Source organism: Dermacentor silvarum, chromosome 1 (assembly GCF_013339745.2).
Source record: "Dermacentor silvarum isolate Dsil-2018 chromosome 1, BIME_Dsil_1.4, whole genome shotgun sequence".
NCBI classification, from domain to species: domain Eukaryota; kingdom Metazoa; phylum Arthropoda; class Arachnida; order Ixodida; family Ixodidae; genus Dermacentor; species Dermacentor silvarum.
This window is the reverse complement of record NC_051154.1, coordinates 152,177,533-152,184,697: the sequence shown is the minus strand read 5'-3', so window position 1 is coordinate 152,184,697 and position 7,165 is coordinate 152,177,533. Positions and strand designations below refer to the sequence as shown.

The window sequence follows — 7,165 nt, the reverse complement described above, 5'->3', positions numbered from 1 at the left end:
TACAAATTTAACCACGAGAGTTTTGTACCTCGAGGCGGCGAAGGCTCCTGCTCCCATTAACGAAAATATCGATGATTCATCGTGGGGCTTCTTGTTATCTGTACATCAAAAATCTCAAAAATGTACGTGCGTGAACTTCAACGGCTTCATTCATAATGAAAGAGTTGCATCACCAAATACTATTTTACGCTGCGAGTTCTCTTGCAATATTATTGCCTAACATGTCGTACTCAATAAATCGTGATAGGTTGTCCGTAAGTCTCATTCCAAGTTTGTAAATGTTAGTTATGCAAGCAAAACATAAAACAACAGTGACAGCAAAAAACAAAAGAACAAAAAACGAAAAAGAAACAAATAAAGAACAGCAGAGAAACCATCGTATGATTGTCAAAGTGATGTGATAGCTCCCCGGTAGGTCTACGGCGATACGCTGCTGGGACATTTCTTGCTCAGCTCTATTGGTCAAATCCTATAAGTATGGTTCTGCACGTGGTTCTGGGTTTAGGATTATATTTCGGATTCTGCACCCCTAACTAGACGAGGACGAAGAAAACAGGGGCCGAATTCGCTAAGCTTTTCGTTCGCAAGAGCATTTCGCCATTGGCCAGCCGGCTTCGCTTATAACATGTCCAACGTCACGATTGGATGCAATTTGCTCTTACGAATAATTCTAGCGCGAGAGCTTTTACAGCGAAGCTGTATATCGCTAGTTTCCGGCGGATCGATGTCCGTAGACCCAAAACGTGTGTCTATTCCGAAGCTTGTGCAATATCGGGCCGACCTGCGGCGGAGGTGAATCAGGCTTCAAGCACTCCGCCAACTTGCAAAAGTAAGTTTAATATCTGGGGTCCAAATACAATCCGTATCAGATATTAAGTTGATAAGAACAGATAAGAACACTTTGACCCGCGTCTGCCATGTCTACGTTCGCGCCATACACGTGACACCATCCCGCGTACTCAAACTAGCGCCTACCAATCTTGGTGTCTTCTGTCTCCTGATGTCATGCTCTACGTAGGCTCTTTTCCTCAGTTCTGCTCTGACGGTGAAATGGGTAGGCCGCGTGTTGTACGGTCTGAAGAAGAACAGCGTGCCTACCAATAACGATGGCATGAACAGAAAAGGGAATGGGCGCGGCGGCAGCGGAAGGAGACCACCGACGATGAGCGGGCCGCGGACGCCAAGCGTAAGCGTGCTGCCCGCCAGGACCGCGAGGCGTAAAGAAATGTGAACCGTCCATGTGGCCCCGATCGCGCAAACTTAGAACGTTTCACCGGAGCAACGGTCAATCGCCACATACACAGCTTCGATGGGTCATCCAGCTTCACAGAGTGGAATGGCACAGATTTTTTTTTTAATACGGGTTGAGGTTCGCAGCACAAGTGCCGACCCTCAACTAAATGCTTATTCAAAAAACAACAAATATATTGGTAGTACGCGTTTAATAGTAGACACGCTCGGCATTTTTATTAATGCGCCGAAACAGGCAACGGCCAAACGGAGCGAGCGCGAGCACCAACAAGAAACGTCTTATTCTTCGTCTTCTGCTGGCGCCCGTATTTCTCACTACAATATGAACAAACTCCAACCTGGCTACGATAAAAAAAAAAACTAAAAAGTGGGGGGCTCTGGATTAATTTTGAGCACCGGGTGTTCTTTAACGTGCACTCAATGCACGGTACGCGTGCGTTATTGCATTTCGCCCCCATCTAAATGTGGCTGCTGCGGCCGGGATTCGATCCCGCGGTCTCGTGCGTAGCAGCGCAATGCCATAGCCGCTGAGCCACCGCGGGGGCCTACCATAAAAAGCCATGCATGTGCAGCAGAAAGCAGCAGGGGGCAACAAAAATCATGTCACGTAGAATAAACACGACCATATAACTCCTGGAGACCACTGTATGTGTTTCTAGCCTCTTTCGGAGGCCGATCCTGGAGTTGTTCACTCTAATATTGCGGCCCGATTCCGAAGGTAGTGAAGTTATAAAGCCGTTTCCATTAGTATGGGCTGTGTATAAATCAGGGCCGATCCCGGTGTGTACCGTCTATAAGTGTGTACCGTTACTGTGGGTATGTGCTGTCTAAAAATGCTGGCCGATCGCGAAGACAGTGCAGTAAAAAAAGTTTAACAAGTCCAACGCTTCTTCTACTCCCCGTCACGCGAGATGTGTGCGATGCACAGTGACTCGGTAACGCTATCCGCAGTGACTCCGGCCCATTCTTATCCCCACTCAATCAGGAAGACGTTGTATTAGGTTTACGTCAATTAGAGGTTGAATCACCTTCCATTTTTTTTATTGACGTGGTACAAGACGAGGAGAGACAGGAACCTACCTACGGCAATGTTCCTGGGATGAGGCAGAGAAATGTTTCTCACTGAACAAAAACTGCTCTGTGGCGAAGCAGGACTCAGAAATGTAACCAAATGCTGAAGCATGTTCATGAAGGCCAGCCGAAACGGACAATGGTCCATCCCCAGTACGACAGGTGCTACAGTTATCTTATCGGTTCGAGTGGGCTCTCGTGCAAACGTATAAGTGCACCCCGGTGAGAGGAAGTATATGGACCACACCACACGTTCAACGCAAAAAGAAGTTTTGCATAAGTAGAAACTTTTGTAACCTGAAATTGATGTGCGCACTGGGGTGTTCGCAAAGTCAAGTTTGAGCTGCATTCCATAATTACACTTTACATATCTAGGCTTTGAAGCAATTCTTTTTTCTTCTTATCGCGGCGCTCTTGCTGTGTAATTTGTATACTTTCCCTGGTGGATGTGCGCATATGAAGAGAGATGGACTGTGTTGCTTCTTACAGACGTCCGACCATTCGCATTGATACGCGCCGAATGGTCGCAGTTATCATTTCAGAGTATTGTCAGTCACACTGTTCAAAAATATGCATCTGCACTTAACTAACACACGTTTTAACAGCGGAGATGTTTTATGCCGAGCGTAAGCTGTCTGTCGTAGTCAGAAAGAAGTGGGCCGATCCTGGAGGTAGTCCAGAAAGAGTCCCAGCGCAATGGCACATACTCCTGTGAACTAGCGAAGCTGAGCCTGGCTAAGTCTAGCTAAGCATGGTTGGGACGACTTAAGCTTAGTCAGTCATCGATAGCCAATCGGTAGCCAATCAATAGCTAATCGATAATCGATCAATAATTAATGAATTCCGGAAAATGCTGCGGATGACTTTGTAGTGCTTAGCCTAGCCCAAATACGTGGCCAATACCTTGCGATAGCCAATCGATAGCCAATCAATAACTAATCTATAATCGATCAATAATTAATAAATTCCGAGAAATGCTGAGGTTTACTTGGTCATGCTTAGCCTTGCCCAAAAGCCAGGACTAGCTAGGTGCCCATCAGCTCCGCTGTCTCTTTAGCATTACGCCTCCAGTGCAAGCTACGCTATTTTTTTAAACTAGGAGGCATGCAGAGACTAGACGACATCCTCTTGTGCTTCACAACGTTCTCGAGTAAAAATTAAATTTAACATTTCATGGGTTCTACAGAGTCGCCCGCATCTAGAAAGTGTCACTACGTGCTTGGTTTGGGAGAAAAAAAATCTATATTACGTGAAAAAGCAAGATGTTTAAGTGTCCTCAATGTTTCGAAGCCTAGTGAGCTATTAAATGGGAGTTATTATGTAGCGGGATTACAGAGAGCTTTGGATGAGCGTCGCTTACAGCCCGCTCTGCTCAGATTTCGCGCGCTCAGGCACTGCCGGGAACAGCCTGGATTTCGAATTTGTGATAAACACTTCTCTCAGAGACGCGATCGTAGCGCAGTCAGTTTGGCCGGTTGGCTGCTAAACGGCAAATAACTCTAAAATCAGTCACGCTCCACTCAGTCGGATTTGTAGAATTCTGTGTACTGATCCTGGCATCAGAGTTGTTTTTCCGCCAAGACGCTATGTTCATACTTGTAGGGTATACTGGTCTAAACGGTGTTATGATGGATGGTCTAAACGGAGCCCACCGTGAACGCTCAGATAAAATTCTTTTATGATCGTCACCAAACGTGTATGCACTTCCTTCTTTGACACGGTGCGCATGGTGATTAGAGTCAGGGACGCCAAGCACGTCTGAGTGTCACATCTCGCACATAGTTTCCTATGGTATATACAAATCTTACGGAAATTTTGGTGCCAAGGTCCATGCTATTTTGTTAAATGGCACTGTAAAACTATGGGAATGCCAGAATATGATTCATTTGGCTTGCCTTGAACGTAGCTTGGCTTAAAAATGGTCATGGTCGCTCAAATAAAGCTTTCTTGAAATGAAGTCGTCATAGAAAACCTCGATTCTCTTGTAATTGTCGCTGCAGTAATAGTTAGTCATGTATGGAGAACCAGCACTGGCCAAGAGGCGCTATGGCAGTGTGAATGTGCAACTAAAGTATGCTGACAATTTCCTGTATAGGGAGATCACGAAAATGACACGACATCTTGAACGTTAACAGCCGCGGACCGCTATAATCGTATGCTTTAGCCCGATGCGTCCTGCCAAGAGGTTTGCCCATGGCCTTGCGTGTTTTGAGGAGTGCATGCACTCCCCCATTCTATCACGCCGGTGTCCGATCAGATCCGAAAACAAGTGCTGCCGCGAAACCGGCAGCATGTATTATTGAGAACTGTTTTCTCGGAACGCTGGGCTGCGTGTTAGGGCACTGCTTTAGACAGTCGAAGTTTCAGCGCTGGTTTCCCATACTATAACAAGTAAGCAAATAAAGCAAACATAGAAACAAGCTCATTGTGGGGGACTACTTCCTAGTTCTTCTTTCAGCTTTATCAACCTGCTGATCGTACTGTTCACATTTTATATAACTGTACACCTTATCCCGAGTGCTTATGGTTTGATAAGAAAAGTTGCTGCGTGAAAATAAGCACGAAACAGGTATTCATGTTTGCCCTTAATAGAGACTAAAGTATTTTCATTGACGGAACACTGATCCCCTATGCATATACGCCTCCAAAGTGTCCTGGCTTAAAAAAAAGACGCAGTTTCGCCCGAAAGGCGAAGCATTGATTGCGATTGCAAATTAATGGAGCACTATACGAATCAAGGATAGTAGTTTAATGGGCCGTATAAAGTTGTAAGCATTCACTTACTAGCTAAATAGACAAGCACGGTGTCACACGCGCACAGGTAAACTTGAACACATCTCGCTCGATGACCGCGCGGGAACTCGCTGTGAAAACGCCGGAGTGAGAAAGCGCGCCAGCAGCAGCGGACAAATTGACTTTCGCGCTGTCTCTCGTCTCGCTTCCACGCGAACTAAACATCGAAAGCACAGCGCATACGAAGCTACTAGCACTCGGCGCATTCAGTTTGTCCCCATCGCAGATCGCTTTGAAGATAAGGCCCGCGCGGGCGCGCACTTCAGCCACATCGCAGATGGCTTTCAATATACGGCGCACCCGCGCGGCCGCGCTGTGAGCAGCAGCCGACGGAGCAGAACGCACCCCCCTCTCTCTCCTTATCCATCACCTCACCCTCGTGCCTCGCGCGCGAAAGAAGAACGCGCGCTTCCGGTCTGCCTTCCTCCCTCGCGTTCGCTACATTGAGCCGCGATAGCCGGCTCCCCCTCGTACGCTTTCACTCGCACACACAGCGTACGGCACGCGGCGATGATATTATCGCCGTTGGACTTTATACGAAACCTCCCGGCGACGGTGACGGCAGAAATGCGCTTGGAGTGTCCATATAATTGTTATCGCAATAAAAATAATGTCAATCAGAAAGTCCAACGTATCAGCATTCCCGTTCGCACAACAGCACTACAGCGCCACTTGTCCTTTTAGGTTTTGTGTACGAAATCTTGTGCCTTATTGTTCCTGACAGTAAGGTAAAGCAGTGAAGAAAGGAAGTGAACACAATGTTGATAACGATGATTATTAAGTACAAAATTACACCATAAACGATTTACAGTTTTCGATAGGTCCTTGCCTTTCCTCTCTCTCTTAATACAGTATGTACGTATGACTGTTTAATATGCAAAATTTGTCAGTCAAGTGAGTCAACTTTGCTAGTCTGTGCAAAATTCAGGTGGCGCGTGCTACTGTTTACGTCAGTATTCAGTATATTGCGTTCTTACCCTTGACAGAGACTGGCATTATCGAAGAGTTCGCGTTCCAGGCTCACTCCTTACATTCGTAGATCGGACAGGAACGTTTCGATTGCGAGTAGCTAGATGCCCTTTCAGAAACTCCGTTTTGCACTTCAAGAGCCGCTAGATCTTGTTTATGTAGGAGGAGCCTAAGGCGCATGACTACAGCGGGAGTGATAACTTTAATGTACTGCATGTGTGCAACATGCATTACAGTTGTGTGGACTACTTGGTCAAACTCGGTTTACTTCCGTTGTACAGCTTAACTGTGCCCGCACGAACACAAATAATTGTGCGAAGTTTCCTTATGCCTCTTCCATACTGCTTTTGTGGCACTTTTCTACGCCCTGCAGAAAGGTTCCGAACTTAGTCTTCGTACAAGTGTTTATTCGCTTCTGGAAGGTTTCACGTTTTGCTCCAACTCTTAGGTTAAAAACGTATCGCGCGCGATAAAAGCAGAGGCTTTACTGAACGATCATTTGAAAGCAATGCCTTTAGGCCGTCATCAGTGTCTGACATTTCTCTCGTATTTTGTTATTTTCTGTGCTGCTTTGCTGCTAAGGGAGAAGAAGTGATTGCACGGCCTCGAAGACCAAAGAAAACGACGAGTACTGGCAGTAAGAGTGCTAATTATAACAAGACACGTGTACCGTTGGCATTGATAACGGGATTAACGATCGTGAGCCCAATCGGCGGAGTGCTAGGGCGGATGCTGAGCACTTCAAACTGGAAGGGATATTTCCAAAACCTCTTGACATTTCTCGCCGTTGCGGTTTTCTGATTCAGGGAATATCCACTTTCGTCCTTCGCGATGCCATAAAAGGCCGACCGATAGGACGATAACGTAAGTCATTGCGCAAACAAGGCATACTTTATGCGTGTAACAAAACACATCTACAATAAAATGTTTAGCTTTGATTTGCGGACTGTTCTGAATGCTCCATCTATATGACATATTCAGGATGTTTCTACGTAGACTTTCAGAAAATTTTAAGAATAGCCATTTTGAAATAAAATGATAGTTCAACTCTTCGGAGACATGCCGTCAGTGGTGGCAACCA

The 7,165-nt window shown here is 46.2% G+C and overlaps 1 pseudogene; it reads right to left on the bottom strand.

Moving 5' to 3' along the window:
* Positions 1–738: 738 nt before the first annotated feature.
* On the bottom strand, positions 739–919 carry LOC119437885 (U2 spliceosomal RNA; annotated as a pseudogene).
* Positions 920–7,165: the final 6,246 nt, after the last annotated feature.